Source organism: Tympanuchus pallidicinctus, unplaced genomic scaffold (assembly GCF_026119805.1).
Source record: "Tympanuchus pallidicinctus isolate F22 unplaced genomic scaffold, pur_lepc_1.0 scaffold2, whole genome shotgun sequence".
In the NCBI taxonomy this organism is placed as follows: Eukaryota; Metazoa; Chordata; class Aves; order Galliformes; family Phasianidae; genus Tympanuchus; species Tympanuchus pallidicinctus.
The window spans coordinates 27,276,111-27,293,036 of NW_026294721.1; the positions used below are offsets into that span (position 1 = coordinate 27,276,111).

Consider the following 16,926-nt stretch of genomic DNA (forward strand, 5'->3'; position numbering starts at 1 on the left):
CTCTGCATGCTGTGAGAGCTCTCTTGAAATTTGCTTTTAATGAGGCAGTTTGAGGCACAGGAGTTTTTGTGTGTTTGTTCTTACTGGCAGTTGCATCCAAAGGAGCTATTTTAACTATCTGTGAATTTTCTGATCTGTATGACTTTAAGCATTGTAAACTTTTAAAGGGTTGGGAGAGAGAAGGAAACAAAGGAAGAGCTATATTTCTGATATTTTCTGCCACTCTTTCTTCTCATGAGTTCTGCCACAGAAATAAACAGGGGCAAGACTGAGACCTCTTCTTCAGAATGGTTTGCTAAATTTAGCCTTATTTGGAAAAGATGCAAATGAAAAAGATTAGGATGAAAGCTGCTATGCAGCAGGAGTCCTAACAAGTGTATCAGAGTATTGCTGGGAAGGAGTGTACCAAAGCAACTTCCAAGCTGTATTAAGAAAAAGAAAAAAAAAAAGACACAAGTAGTGCTAAGTCTAAAAAATGTTTCTGTTATTGTTGCTGAATGATACATTATATAGGACAGCTGCAAGTCTTCATTTCTCTGAACAACCCCACACCCTTCTTCACCCTAAGCTGCTCTTCCACTTCCATGGAGATATTATTTTTTTACTAAGAATATAACTCTGCAATACACTGCCCTCACCCAGACTCAAGGGACTTTAAGCAGGAGGTTAAAAGTGGTCAGCATTTACAGAGGGTGTTCAGCACTTCACAGGACTGAATTCTGAGTAAAAGACACTCTTTCTTTCCTGTGAATAATTTTGCACTTAATACATGTATTTTATGACAGAAAACTTCCGAATTGGTAGCACTGCTTTTATAATACATACAGCTTTTGATAACTGTACCTTATTACTTACTACTAGCAGTTTTTACCTAACATCTGTCGCAGCAAGTGATTGGTGGCTGATCCTCATTCTTCAGCCTTTGTACATCCTGAATCAGACCGCCAGGTACTTAGAACAGGCTTCAGGGACCCCTCCAGTGCACCTAGCTTATGCTCCCATTCTGATTCAGCTCTGCAGGAGCCAAGAGAGGAAGATTAGCTTTGTCAGAAGCCTGTAATATGAATGCCCCATCTACTGTCTACTGCAACTTAAATCCATCCACCTCTTGAAACTGCTAGGTCACACCCCTCTGAAAGCATTCTGATAATGACCTAGGAAAGGCTTGGTGTCAAATTCAGTGAGAAGCAGGCTGCAGTGACAATGACAGTCTGAGATGCTTTTGGATGACCTTCACCAATTTGAACGTAGCTGGCTCCCACATTGCACTGCCAGATCCACTCCCACCCCATATGTGAGCTAGGGTCCCTATGGACCTACAACTGACACAGCCTGGAGAGGCTAACTATTAATGTTCAGCAACACTTTTGGCTTCTATACTGGGCATGGGAAAGTCCACATTGGATAGGCTGATGAGTTGGAAGCGTGCCTAGCAATACAGAAATAAATTTTTGTTAGCTTTTAAATTCTATTCTATTTTTTAGCATTCTTGACTTTTTGGCAAATTTCTGTGTACTATGATGGTAGATTTTTCCCACAAAATGGAAGAGAAATAAAAAGTGCAGCAGGCAGGAACTATGCTTGCTCTGATTTTCAAAAACAGTTTGCTCTTTTCGTTTACATGTCAGAGAGGTGACTGGGGTTCCGTACCAATCTTCTTCTTGTTCTTCTTTTTTTAAAGGTACTAACCTGCTTGCATTTCAAATAATCTTGCTTCCTGTGGTAATGAGGTTGTGTGGAGGAGTGTGTGTGTGTGTGTGTGTGTTATGAAGAGGTGGAGTTCTGACAGAATTTAGTTTCTAGAAGTTTTGGCTGCTGAGCAGAGGAAGTGAGAGATTCACCTGAACAAGCAGCAATATGAGCACAGATTCTAGCAGAGATCAGGGAATCTGCATGTGGGAGATGCTGTCTTTCAAAGCAGTAAAAGCTGCACTGTATTCAGCAGAAACTTCTTACAGAAATACTAAGAGTTACTCAACTACTGTGAGCTTAAACACTTACTCTCTGCATATTTGCACCCAGAGAGCTGGCTGCTGGCCGAGTAATACCAGAGAAGAAAACTCTGGCCTAGTGATACAAATGAAGAGCTGGCATTTGGCAGGGAAAATCTGCTAAATTCTCAGATTAAAGTTTTGTATTTTTTCTTTCCTAGTTTTTTTCTGTTTTTTTTTTTGTTTTTTTTTTTTTCCCCCATCCGCCCATTGTAATGCCTCCTTTCCACTGACAGAGAATAGTCAAATCCAAATATACTTATTTGTATTTGAAGTTGCAAGTATCATAGAATGGCTTAGGTTGGAGGGGACCTTAAATATCATCTAGTTCCAATCCTCCTTTCATAGACAGGGTTGCCAACCACTAGATCAAGTAGTTTAGTATGGACTGTTTGTTGACTACCAGTTGAACCTGGGATTGCTCAAAATCTAGGTTCTGGTTGTTTGAGAAGAAGCTACTTAAAGGATGACCACAAAAATATGTCCTCTGCCATTGTACCTCATAAATGCAGAATATTCACACTGATAAGGCCAAGGTTGGTTATAAAATAGAATTTTCTATTTGCAGCAGAACTAGTCTTTGTGCTTTGACGCACAAAGAGGAAGTCCTTGTTTATAGGGTAGTTTTGCTTTGTTTTTATGGCTATCAATGGTACTCTGCTGCAAAATATCCCACTTAGTAAAATTTCTATAAAGGTTAATAACCTTTTTAAGCATCTTGGCTTGTTTCTTAAAGTGTCACACACAGGAGCCCTGAGGGCATTTGGCTGGTTGCTAACCATGTTTCTGCATTTAAGTCCCATTTGCATTCAGAGATTCTGCTGGCTAACTCAGACTCTTACACATTTCTGAGTGTAGGCTCTTTTTCTTATAATTCATTTATGAGAGTACCAGTCCCTGCAGGTGACTTCTCAGATTCCCTGGGACCTGAGGTACACTTTTTCCTAAGAGCTTTAACCTTACGGATTCCAAAATTAATCACTCCATTACTTCATAGGTAGCATCAGGACTCTGTAGATACAGCGTGTGTTACTGTAGATTTCCTTCCCCTTCCTATCCGAAGCTGAGCATTTTTTCAACTCTAAAACATTCATTGGAACAATCATATTTGTAGCCAGTATCCAACAGTTACTTGCAAGTAAAGTTCTTAAACAGCTTTTCAAGCTGAGCCGCTAATCGAAATAGTAGTTATAATGTTGTTATTACTAGTTAAGTTCAGTTCTGTGTTGTGTGCCTTACTTCTTGGTTTAGTACTAACACAGTCTTCTTTTTCTGCATTCCTTCTATTGGGAAATAAATCCAATCCATGTGTGCTAATTCTTATGTAAATCAAATATTAAAAAAATAAATAAATACAAATTGCTTCTAAATCCTTGCACTCAGGCCTGATGTTTTCCAGGCAACTTTACAAATATAAAGCTTTCCAAAACTACCTTAGTAATTAAAAATATATTTAACCTTTTCTGAAGACAAAGAATTGCAGAGGATCTTCTGAACCATCATGTTTAGTCCCATTATATTCAGAAATTCACAAATTCAGCTAGCTCCATTTTAAAAGCAGTTACTTTATTTTCCCCCTCCACACCTCTCTTATTAAGTATTATATACTAACTCATACACCCCAGCCAAGAAGTATGGGTTTGGTTGTACCAGCATGTTCCTTTGCCAGTCCATACATTTCCTTTCTCTCCATTTGAAATATATACTGCAAACATATCTCCCATCAGCCTTCAATAAGAACTCTCTTTTGGAAGTATTTATGCTACAGATTGCAGTATGGTGTACATACACCACAAGACAGCTTTTGATTTCACATCTTCCTGTGAAAGCCAACTGCTCTGTGCAGTCTTATTCGGTCTTACATGTCTTACATGGAGACTCTTTGCAGTTTCTATGTATTTGGTATGCTTACTGTACCATGTTTCTTGTACTATCTTTTTAACTTTTTAAGTATCAACCAAAGAATAAGAAATTATAATGTAAATTTAGGTACACATCTATAATGCAAATATACATATTTTTTTAAATATTTGTAAAGTCCACTAACCAATTCAAATGGCTAAAATATTGATTTGATTATGATGTGAAAGAAGATCTATATTAAATATTGCAAAGTAATTTGCATTCTAGGACAAACAAACCTAATCTGGAAGATTAGAAAATGTGTGTTGAGAAAGTTGAGAATATCCTCCCTCTGAATTCTACAGAGGCTCCTACAAATGTAAAATAACAAGTGAGCAAAGTCAAATGCAAAACCCAGTTGGCAGTTATAGGATATCTGAGGATATCTGAGTTGTTTCTGAGGAAACAACTTCTATCGAGCAAATGTTTTAAAATATGAAAAGAAATTATGTGCAATATCCATGATATGTTACATTCTTCCTTTCCACTTAGAAATCTAGTTTTGTCTCATTAGAAACTATCTGCAAAGATGTTCTTTTCCTCAGCTTCAGGGTATGTATGTGTACATATATGCATTATGTATATAAAGTATACGCATACAAACACATGTGAACAAAGACATACACAAAATAGCTCGTTGTACAATTTGTGGCATCTCTGTAGTCAATTACAAAACTCAGTTGTAAACATTTGTTTCCCTGGGGAATATTTCAGTAATTACTGAATGCTGTTGCTGTGCAGAGGTGGAGCAGCGTGCTGACATGGTTTCCCCAGTGGTACAAGGGGGACTGAATGATTCAGACAGCTTTCTTCCCACCACACGAGGCAGAACTGAATTTAAAAATGTGTCAGTATATTATTTATACTCCTTCTTCTCCAAGGGCAGAAGGGCTGTTTAAGTCTTCCACATCTGGCTGCTCTCTCCCACCCTTTTCCTGTGGGAAGTTCTCTCACATCTTTGGCCACAGAGAAGGGGAAGACTAGCTGTGTGGGGAGACTACACAGCAACCCGAAGGTCAGTGGAATCTTCCTGGGAAAACTGATTAAAAGCATTGCTTTACTCTGAAAAGTGATTTTGTAAAGATTTCAATCAGTGCTATGAGTGACAGAGACATGCTGAATTGCAGGAACAAATTTAGGAAGGCTAGCGTTCCATTTAGGAATTTAGGAAGACTAGAGTTAAATTTAGGAGGACTAGAGTTCTAGTAATTAGGATCTCTGGGATACAGCATGAAACTGCAGAACTGAGACTAATACATTTGCTGAAAGTCAGTCTAGGAATCTATTAATCAATGAAGACCAATGCCACTGGCACTAAAACAAATTATCTGACTGAAACGCACGGAGAAACTCATGTTTCTCACAATGTGACTGTATCACAAGATTGGCACATAGTGCAAAAGAATCTGACCAGACTTTCGAAGATCAAGTTTGCACAGTTTGCATGTCAGGAAAAAAACTAACAACAGTGACATAAAACTCCACATGAATATTTACAAGAACCCAGAATCAAAAACTTGTTTGTTAAAAGATAACCTGAGAATCTTTACAGAAATCTTCATTCTCAAGTGCGAACCTTTTGTACACACATTTTGGAAGGTCAGTGAGATAGCATCTGTATCTGGTTATTGTAAATCAAAGGCAAGGTATTTCTCCCACTCCACACTGAAAATTTGGACTCTTCAAGACAGTTCAGTATCTGAGGTCATAAAAAAATACTGATTGTGGGCTCTGTTGATGCTGGGAAAGAATAGTTTCTGGTTCAGAAGCTGAACCATAGCATCAGAATTTATACTGGCAATGCACACCATGGCATCATTTTTGCTCCGTCATAGTTAAAAAGGAGTTGCATTTTAAGCCTTATGATTTCACTTCTGCTGGAACACATTGTTATTCTCTTTTTGCTGGTCTCCATACCTGATAAACCTCCACTGGCTGACACTCCTTTTCTGCAGAGCTTCACTGAATAATGCATATAATACATACATACCTAAGCAAACTAAGAAATATCTAAGTATCTGAGTAATGCAGTGATTTCTGAATTCAACAAGCCCTTCAACACAGAATGCAAAACTTGCACTTATTTCATGTTTTAAAAATTCTTAAAAACAGAATCCCAATCCCATTCTAATTTAAGAAATTCCTCCTCTACTTCTTGCAGACAAATTAAAGAGTCACTTTGATGCACAGCTCATGTGGAAAAGTAGAAGAGATGAAAAGAATCCAACCATCACAGTCTCATAGGGGCAGATTTCATTCTTTAAATGTGCCAAAACTCATGCTGCCTGGCTCAGCTTCAGCAAATTATCTAATATATCTTAGTGAGGCAACTCATGTGATCCATTATAGCTAATCAAACCTAAAGTATTTAGGCAAATTCCAGCACCAGAAGAGAATGAGTTGAGCCTGTGAACAGTAATTGTGTACAGCAGACTAAAGCAGTGGTTAATATGTAAGCAAATTGCCGATAACTATAACTAAAAGTATATATTTTTTTGCTGATGAGGCTGGGCAAGTTTCTTGGCATGTGCACCTTCTACTTTTAGAAGTTTAGTTGACATGGCCCCAGTTGCTCAATTTGCCATAGGTTGCTGGAGATACTTGTTGGTTACCTCAACAGTGTTCAGGGAAAAACAGAAGATGATTGCAGCTTTCCTGCCACTCCCCCTACACTCCCCTTGGTACACCCCCTTGAAGTCTCAAATGGCAGGCCTGCTTTATGCAGCTGAAAATCAAGTACAGCCAGAAATCTTTCCTACTGTTATGGAAAAGCAATAATTCATCTCTGACTCTGCATAGCCAAGATCTCTAAAGAAAATAACCCCCCTGAACTGATGGGAAGAATAAAAATGGCCACCCGCTGGTCATGCAAATAAACTGCTAAATCTTATACCTTTTTTTTCCTGCAAATGAGTAATCAATTATTTACAGATATACACAACTTTTCTGTGATTTATTTAAATGTCCCTTTGTTGTTGTTCAAGCATAGTGTTTTTTATTTATTAACACAAATTAAAAATACTCCCTGGGTTGCGTTTTTTTCTCCTTTGCAAACATTTTTCCTCCATGTTTGTATTTGAGAAGGTTAAAGGACAATCTGTCCTGCATAATAAAAGTTCTTATTTATCTAGTGACAAATGTATTTCAGTCAGCTAAAATGTGAAGCTTCTGTTCTGCCAAGTAATTCTGTCATGACCTGATGGGTATTAACCTGCTTAAAAGTGAAAATCCCTTCATTTTATCTGAAGGAAGATACTTAACAGAGCATTTAATGTCTCTGGGAACTGTGCTGGCTGGTAACTCCTCTGTCTAGCTCATGGCGATCTTATTCAGAGGCAGTGACCCTGTGAGTTACAATCTTTGAGGATCAGGGAGTCATTGCCTCTGGATGTCACTCAATTTGTGACTCTCTGGACCTGGTCATCCAGCCAGTTTTTACCCAGAAAAGATTACACTTATCTAAGCCATGAACTGCTAGCTTTTCCAGGAAAATGCTGCAGGAGACAGTAGTAAAAGCTCTTCTAATGTCTCTGTCCACAGCCTTTCTTTCATCCACTAGTGGGTTACCTTGTTCTAGAAGGAGGTCAGGTTTGTTAAGAAGGACCTGCCTTTCAAGAGCTGGCTAGGCTGATCCCCTGGTTGTTCCTCATATGCCATGTGATTGCACTTAGATGATCTGTGTATAATAAATATATATATATATATATACATATATCTATCCTTGGCTCATGTTAATGATGGCAGGCTGATGACATTACACACCATACCTAAATGTCCAGAAAAATGAAGAGAAATTCCACTGAGAACAAAAGTGAAACTAGTCTACCCATCAGGAACACAACAAGATTTTAACAGAATGATCCATAAGTCTCCAAACAGTCACTCTCTGGCGATATTTCCATTCTTTTTATCTTAACAGATCATCTTTATGACCAGGTGAAATAACAGCCACAGTATAAATTCAGTATCAGAGTTACAGATGCTTGTCTTCACTCAGATATACAGGTCTGAAAGAGTTCTCCTGTACAAGGAGAAAGTAAAAACCTAGACAGGTTTAAGACAGAATTTGATCTACTTTTCCAAGGAGCCATATAATAACCTAGTCCCAAGAAGGATAGTGAAGACATTTACATATATTTCCATACTACAGTCCAAACAGGACCCGACAGCGCAGTGACGGCAGCAACAATCTCACTGACCTGGTGTCTGTTTACCTGCAGTCATGGAGGTATGGAGCTCATTGCTGACTCCAAACATGCCTGGGAAGCTTTGGTAAATGAATAAAAATTCCCAGGTATGTTTGTAATTAGCACTGATCTCCATGACGATGCAAGTTTCTGATCTAGCCTGTATAAAGCTAGGCTATGCATATATCTGGGAGCATCAGCTTTGACTACAGGATACACACATTCCCAGTGAGGCTGTGCAAGCAGCAAACCAGAATAACTGCTATTTGCTTTAATTGCAAGATACCTTTGCACATACCAAACATTTGAATTAGAACTGGTACACATACAAATAGCCAGGGATACACTGAAGGCTGACAATCTGAGTTTGAGCCCCTCAAAAGGGGAGCTGTTCCAACAGCAGGCAATTTGCTTCAATTGCACAGTTGCCGGGAAAGGACTTTCCACTGAAGAAAATGAAAGCTGTGGCTGAGGACAACCAGACCACCCAGAAACATTCATGCTGAGTTTTGTGACGTTCTGCCTTTTTATAAAAGCAGTTACAGATCTGTCAACATTTCCAAGCCATTGCAGAGAATGAGAGATCAGGCAAATCCACCACATTTTTTAATCGAGAAATACAGTGTAAGTAAGGATTGAGAAACTATCTGGCTCCTTCTCCTGTTTTGAACCATAGCATTTTAAAACCCCACTTACACTGGATTTAAATATTTCGAGTCACCCTTTAAAGGCAGTTTTGACAGAGGAAAATGGACTCAAACACAGCAATTTCAGGTGGAATCTTCATAGAATTCAAGTCTTTTGATCTAATAGCTAGAACCTATGCTACTCATTACTTGACTGCAAGAAATATGGTTAGTCATCATAAAAAGAACTGTATTTAAAACTCCTCACCAGAAGGGCAAATGACATTTAGACCTAAGCAAGAAACAAACTGGAAAGTATTAAATCTGCAAATCCTTGAAAGAAAAAAGGAAGGAAGGAAGGAAGGAAGGAAGGAAGGAAGGAAGGAAGGAAGGAAGGAAGGAAGGAAGGAAGGAAGGAAGGAAGGAAGGAAGGAAGGAAGGAAGGAAGGAAGGAAGGAAGGAAGGAAGGAAGGAAGGAAGGAAGGAAGGAAGGAAGGAAGGAAGGAAGGAAGGAAGGAGGAGAAAGAGAGAAAGAGAGAAAGAGAGAAAGAGAGAAAGAGAGAAAGAGAGAAAGAAAGAGAGAAAGAGAAAGAAAGAAAGAAAGAAAGAAAAAGAGAAAAAAAGAAAAAAAGAGAGAGAGAAAGAGAGAGAAAAAGAAAGAAAAAAAGAAAAAGAGAGAAACTGGTCCAGGCCTCCATGGGCTCTTCCTGTGTCCTCAACAGAATGTGGAATTAGCCTCTTCAGGGCATCATATGGATGCAGAGTGTGTAGAAGTAGGGCTGGTATAAAATCTTTACGGAAGCTGGCTGGCTTAGTTGTTTTGTGAAATGTAAGCAACATAACTAGCTCGGACTGAGGGTAGTTGACAATGAAGCACAATCACTGTAGTTTTTTTTGTATATTTTCAAAGCAAATCTTAAGAACTATTTGTAGAAATCTACAGAAGTTTGGCCCAGTAGTGAAATAGAGAACTTGTGAACCGCTGATCACACCATATGCAATATAAATGGTACAGAATTTCTTGGAAAATTGGATCTAAGCAAAAGATACAGGTTTAAAGATGGCACATAACAACACAAAGACAATGGAGACTTTTATTCACAAGTCAACTGTATCACTGAGCTCTGGTGTTTGCAAAACAACTGTTTTCTTAAAGACTACAGAAGGGATGAGTATGTGTGTATATATATATATAATGTATATATGCACATATGTACACACCACATACAGTGACAGAACATTACAGAAGAAAGACAAGCAGATCCACAGCCAAAATTTTTAAAGGTATCCCCAACAATCTGATGTAGGCAGACTTTAGTAGGGAAAGGTCTTTTGTAAGTAGAGTATATGCAGGGAAAAAAAAGAGATGATGACTGCAAGATTTATTCCAGCTATTCTTAATGCTTGCTATTCTTAGCAATAATTCCCCTTAGCCAAAGACTATTCTTAGGCTTAAAACAAGTTTTTTAGAATATCTAACCCAGGGGAACAATTTGAATTATTTAGGCTGAAGAAAGGGAAGCACAAAACTCTCCAACCTATGGAAACACAGAGCTACCAAGTGTCAGCCATCTCTAACAAAAATGACAAAATTCATAAGAAGAAGCAGTTTTATGGAGCTGATGGAAAATGCCAGAGTGAAAAGAACCAGAATTGTACATGTGTCAGGCCTCATACTGTGGCACTTTTTTGCAGCTCTCAGACAAATTTGGCAATGATGTGTCACATAAGTAACATCCAGAGCATGACATGTTCAGAGAGCTCCAATAGCTCCCAACGCTCCCTGGAGCTTGGCCACGAAATCCCACATGGAGCTGCACATGATGCACTTTCCTACCAAGCATGCCTCAGAGCTGCCCTGTGAAATATATCCAGTAAAAGTTTGCAGGCTCTTCAGCAGTTTGAAGGGCCTGGCATTGGTGCAGGCTTTTCTCCCATCAGCCAAGCTGATGACTTTAATCAAAAAAAGGGAAAAGTACAGGTTCTCTAATGTTTGTCTTACAATGTTTATTTTGTACTTGCAAATTGCAGTATTTCAGTAATGTATAGTTGTTCAGGATATAGAAGATTTATACTCAAGACACAGGAAGTAGTTGGTGGAAGAAGCAGATGTAAGTCTCAGAGTGGGGAACTGTTTTGTGACAAGTTCTTAGGTAACAGATGGTGGATTGTTTGTATAAGGTTCCTGCCACAACAAAGATGCTCCTAATCGAATCATAGAATGTAAAAGATCCCCAAAATCATCTAGTCCCACCATCCCACCTACCACCAATATTTCCAGTAAGATGAGAATAGATGTTTGGTGCTGCTCTCAGCAAAGCATCCCACTAAAGGAACTTGAGAAACACCAGAGTGTTCAAATAAAGGATGTACCAAGCAACAACTGAGGGTTCCAAGACCCCCCCATCACAAAAAGACTAAAAGACTGAGTATGTGCAAGGGAGTGGAACCCTATTTTAGTGATTTTAGGGAAAAATATTGAATATGTACGTACTTTCCAGGAAAGTCTTTACATATGTAACAGAAGTAATGTTTGTAAGCTGAAGATCTCTTGCACCAGCTGCACACATTAGGCAGAACAATCCCCCACGCACTGTGTGCTGCGATAAAGACTGCATGCAGCTTAATACCACACTGGCCATGAGGAGTTTCATTCAGAGTGGAGTGGGCCCAGTGTCAGGGGAGACACCCCGACTCTGTCACCCATTTAAAACTGTGTGGGAAACATTGTTTCTGGAGGCATTAACCCCCGCAGACAAGCTCCTAAGAGGCAGAAGTGCAAAGCATTCAGGGCGAAACAAGGTCGGAAAACACTGGTAAATGACAGCAAGAACTAGAAAAGCGTTGGCGCTAAGCGTTTGAGGCGTGGGCACCCACCGGAGGCTGGCGGCGAGGGGCGCTCAGAAGATCCAGAGGGACGCGGCCGGAAAGCCGCTCAGGGAGACCCCGGCAACCCGCAGCGTCATTTCGCCGCTCGGCAGTGCGGGAAGGGAGGGGGGGGGGCCTCCCGAGGGGGAGAGGAGGAGGGAAGGGCGGGAAGGGGGAGTGGGGCGGCCTCGCACGTGTGGGAAGGCCAGGCATGGGGGCTTTCTCCTTTCGCCCCTGGGAGCCCCGCCGCTAAGCCCGTACCTCCAGCGAAGCCCTTCCCGCAGCCGCGAACAGCCGTGCCCGGGCCCCGTAAGTGACGCCCTTCCTCCGCCTTTCCCTCCTTGGGAGCGGGCGGGCAGCACGGAGCCGCGCTGTTCGCGGTCTCCTCGCGAACGGGGTTGGGGGAGCGTCTACGCCAGGGACCTCTAGCCTGGCGGAGATACGGGCACGAAGCAATCCTCGTCTCCGCCAGACCAGAGGCTTCCTTATGCGTGCGGAGGCGACGTGGCGGGAAAGGGAGACCAAGAGCTTTCTTTCAGCTGCCTTTAAAGTCCACTGTGTCTGTGGGGGTGGGTGGGGGATGTATTTTTGCGCGTTCCTCCTGCACCGTGTCACCTTCCCCACTTGGCTGCTTACGGCTGGCGGGGAGGGTGTGGGCTGTAAGACGTCGTGGCTACCTGAGGTGGAAAAGGTGGCACTTCAGGGGAGAGCATGGGGAGAGTGTGGGTTTCTGCCAGTTGTAAATCAGTTGTGAAACGTAAGGTTCTCCTGCTGGCTTTGCATGTTTAAATATAGAAATGTGATTTAAGCGTATGTAATCCAATGGGTAACGCTCCTGGCAGCTGGAGAAAGCTCATCTAGTGAAATAGTATTTGAAATATAATGCGTCTGAAGCGGTAGATCAAAACCCTTGAGTTTAAAATATTGGTTATCACTTTTGGTTTGTGATGCTGTTGCATTGGTTGAGTGCTGTGGATCTGATGACGATCTTGCCTCAGAGGGAACTCCATTAAATCAGGGGAACAAAATCAGTGTTGGGAGATCCACTTGGCTTGGTTCTGACAGAGAGTGTACTGTCTATTGATTGCTGTGCCAGCGTTTAATGCTTCATTCCATCAAAAGTAACTCAGCTGTGAAGGTAAGAGATTTCCTGAAATTCAGGTGAGGGCTGTATCCTGTCAGGACTGAGGGACTCAGTCTAACTGCACCATTCTCTGTTTAAAGTAGAATCAGAGAATCATAGAATGGCTTGGGTTGAAAAAAACCACAATGATCATCAAGTTTCAACCCCCCTGCTTATGTGCAGGGTTGCCAACCACCAGACCAGGCTGTCCAGAGCCACATCCGGTCTGGCCTTGAATTCCTCCAGGGATGGTGCATCCACAGCCTCCTTGGGCAACCTGTTCCAGTGTGTCACCATCCTCTGAGTGAGAAAAACTTCCTCCTAATATCTAATCTAAACCTCCCCTGTCTCGGTTTAAAACCATTCCCCCTTGTCCTATCACTGTCCATCCTTGTAAACAGCCATTCCTCCTCCTGTTTATATGCTCCCTTCAAGTACTGGAAGGCCACAATGAGGTCTCCCCGGAGCCTTCTCTTCACAAGCTAAACAAGCCCAATTCCCTCAACCTTTTCTCATAGAAGTGCTCCAGCCCTCTGATCATCTTAGTGTTCCTCCTCTGGACCCACTCCAAAAGCTCCATGTCCGTCCTGTACTGGGGGCCCCAGGCCAGGCAGCAGTACTCCAGATGGGGCCTCACAGGAGCTGAGTAGAGATGATCACCTCCCTCTCCCTGCTGGTCTCCCCTTTTTTAATGCAGCCCAGGCTTTCTGGGCTGAAAGCACACACTGCTGGCTCATGTCCAGCTTCTCATCTACCAGGACCCCCAAGTCCTTCTCCACAGGGCTGCTCTCAAGGAGATCTTCCCCCAGTATAAGTAACTGGGATTGCCCTGACCCAAGTGCAGCCCCCTGCACTTGGCCTTACTGAACCTCATTAGGTTTTCATGGGCTCACTTCTCCAGGCTGCCTGATCTCTCTGTACATTAATACCCAACCAGTATTTATTTTAAAAGCTTTCAAGCCCATTTCTCTTTGTATTCTTCCTTAATAAAACCAAAACAAAATACATTAGGAGGCGTTCAAATGTTTCGGAAATGGGGAATGTAAGACAAGGGATCACGGTATACAGAGCTTGTTTATATTGAAAGAAGCTGATGATAGTTTGTTTACTCTAGAAAGACAAAATAAATTCTATGAAAAGTTCATGTAGACATTGTGCAGATTCAGTACAAAGTGGATCTTGGATCTGGATTTGGATTACACAGTGTGGAAAATCTTTTGAATTCTGGCTTGTGTTACCTACCTGCTCCTGTAAGCAGATGTCCATTGCTGTAGTTGGCTCCACTTGATACTAACCCTGTCCGCACAATTCTTCTGAACCCCACTGGGCTCTTGTATAGACAGAGACAGGAATAATGACACCCCATAGATGTGTAAGTCACTATGACAATATAATTTGAAATGCAGTGCATTTTTTTAATTTCTTATTTTTAGCCTGTTAGTATCCATTGCGCTGAGGGCTATCCATGCATGGAGTTGTCTTTTGTCCATCTGTTGTTATTTGAAAATAATGTGGGGTTCTTTGAATTTGAATGAAGACCGGTCACTTTGTGAAGTTCACATGCAATGAAGTTTTCATCCTGAAACTCAGTAAATTGGCTAGAGTAAAAATGACCTCAGTAAAAGATGTATGGAAATGTATGGAAAGGTAATATGAAGATTTAGTTCCTCCTTATGTGCCTTGATTGTTGTTTTTTTTTTTGTTGTTGTTATTTTTTTAAATTCCATTTTGCAGTAAACAATGTTTAGAACAGAAGAAAATTAAGGGGAAAGAGCAAATGATTAAAAAAAAATAATAAAAAATTTTAAAAAAGCTGAACTAAATCTTATTCCCTAAGTTATTGTAGAGGTTTTAAGATGGTAAAGTTCTCTAAGCTTTGCTAGTATAGCTTTTGATCATTTTCACCCAAAGTGATCTGTAAGATTCATTTTGACATCTGCCCATTATAATACAAGTATCGTTCTGACAACAAAAAAAAAAAAGCACACTGTGTACTTTTGTTTGTTGCTGTTCTGTTTCTAACTAGAATACTCTCTTGCTCATAGAAGGATTTAATTCAGGGTAGAAGCGTTCAGGGATCTTCTATGTGGATAATAGTAAGTTGGATGTTAATTTAAAATATAGTCTGTGTTGTTTTAGCAGGCTTCCAATTCTGTCTTTGACTTAGCGTTTCATTTTGATGCTGACTTTATCAGTTTTCTACCATTTCTTCTTTTTCCTTCCACCAGGTTTTTCATCAATGACATGTTTGGAAAATACTCTATCAACTATAAACTTTTGCAAAGAGAAGCCAGGGGAAATAAAATATCAGGATAGGCCTGGGAGTAGGGGGCAGGAGGGAGTGATGAGAAGAGAAGCCAAGCAACAACAATAACCGCTGCTGGCCTAGCAGCTTTGAATTCAGTAAAGTAGTGGGTCTTTCATTTTCCCTTTTTCCAGGGGAACAGTAGATGTTACAGTCAGTTTGTGATCAAACTCAGTGAATGGTATATGTGCATCAATGGAAACATCTGTGTAGGTGAAGAGGATCAGGGAGTGGGAAGAGATTGTTCAGTACTGCAGTCTCTTGGCCTTAAATTTCTTTCCTTTCTTTCCAAAATTGTAAAGTTTTGAGATCTTAGTGCTGGTATGTCCCAGATGGGTAAAAATCTCTTAATGCCATATTGCCAAAAATGTAGAAAACTTTGCATTGCCACTTGTATGTATATTTGTGACTATAAGTAAGAACATCGTTCACATTATTCACGTCAGTTTTCTATGTAGTAGAAAATTACTTTAGATGCTATTGAAATTTTTAGAAAGCTTAAAAAAAAAAAAAGTGGTGTCGTATTTCTGTATCTGAAAGTTCTCCAGTATCTGAAAGCATCCACCTTCCTAACACTTTTTCTATTTATCACACTGCTTTTGTGCTCCTCCTTCACCGACACCATACAGTTCTGATTCTGTCGTGTCAGTTCTTCAACCTTCTGTGCATCGTCCAGTTGGGATAAGAATCTTGCTGTATGAATTAGTAGCCAAATGATTTAGAATTGGTAGGTCCAGTGGCAAAGCTGCTGGAAGCAAATGGTTGAACTTTCAGGTAATGACAGAAGTGTACTCTGCTGGAAAATGCATTCATTTGAGTGATCTGCCACTACAACTCCAGTGAGATTTATAAAGGTTACTAGTAAAAATGGGATCTTCTGGGATTTTTAAGTTTTATCATTGAGGACAGTCATCCAAGAGCCACAGTATTATCAAGAGGCACATCTTGCTTGATTTCAGTGGAGTAATTTAACCTAGTGGGTGTACTTTTAAGGAAGTGCACTGAATGTTGTCATTGTCTCCACAAGTTCAGAATTGCATTGATGTAGAATGAGAGATATCAGAATGTATTTAGGATATGGATGGAGAAATGTATTGCATGTTCTACACCATAGAATGAGCAGTTAGCTCCAGGCATCTTGTAATATGCAGCCGAAGAAGAAAAGCATGATTGCCTTGAATAAAGCATTCTACTTGCAAAATGATTGTTGCAGACTTTTAATGCCAAAATGTGATCTGGAGCAACTTTTTACACTGGTGTCCTTTAGTTCTATCAGTCTCACTTAAGCTTCAATGCCAGTAGAAATAAGGGTGTGCAGTTTGGGGGTGTCTTAAAAGTGGAGTCTAGTGACTGGTGTTGGATCTAAGTACTGGATGCAAACAGGGGAGAGATGCTACTGGAACAGCACACAAAAAAGCTGTCATATGTGTATTTTACTTGCCATGGCCATTAAGAATCTGTCATAGACTGTGTAGGCTCCCACATATTTGTGTTGCTTCACAGAATTGCAGGGTTTGGAAGGGACCTCAAGACATCATTGAATCCCAATCCCCTGCTAAAGCATGTACCCTAGTACCCTACAATAGGGTGTGTGCATTTGTATATCTGTATGTGCATACCCACTCTATGTTTCAAAGAATTAAGCATCAAACTAGAGTAGAATATTAGCGTGGTTTAATTTAAGGACAGAGACCTTATATTTTATCTAACTTCTTCACCAAAACTTGTTATGAAACGACAGAATTCTTTATTAGTATCTCAGTGGCTGCATACATCAGATAAGTTAACCAGTCACACAGAAGAAGGGAAAAAAAAAAAAAAAAAAAAGGAAACAGTAGTATATACATTATCACATTGTTGTTCTGGAGTCCACAGAGTCCTTCTATACGACTTTTTCAACTACCTTTTCCTATCAGAACTTGCA

At 40.4% G+C, this 16,926-nt stretch overlaps 2 protein-coding genes across 2 annotated transcripts in view; one reads left to right on the forward strand and one right to left on the reverse strand.

Annotated features, from left to right (window-relative positions):
* Positions 1-11,685, reverse strand: part of MTMR7 (myotubularin related protein 7) — a 64,997-nt gene extending 53,312 nt beyond the window's left edge. Inside the window, exon 1 of the mRNA XM_052682064.1 lies at positions 11,584-11,685. The gene's annotated coding sequence lies outside the window, so the exon portion shown is untranslated. The remainder of the gene's footprint in view (positions 1-11,583) is intronic.
* A 66-nt stretch (positions 11,686-11,751) lies between these two features.
* The window catches only part of SLC7A2 (solute carrier family 7 member 2), a 40,033-nt gene continuing 34,858 nt past the window's right edge, over positions 11,752-16,926 (forward strand). Inside the window, exon 1 of the mRNA XM_052682070.1 lies at positions 11,752-11,883. The gene's annotated coding sequence lies outside the window, so the exon portion shown is untranslated. The remainder of the gene's footprint in view (positions 11,884-16,926) is intronic.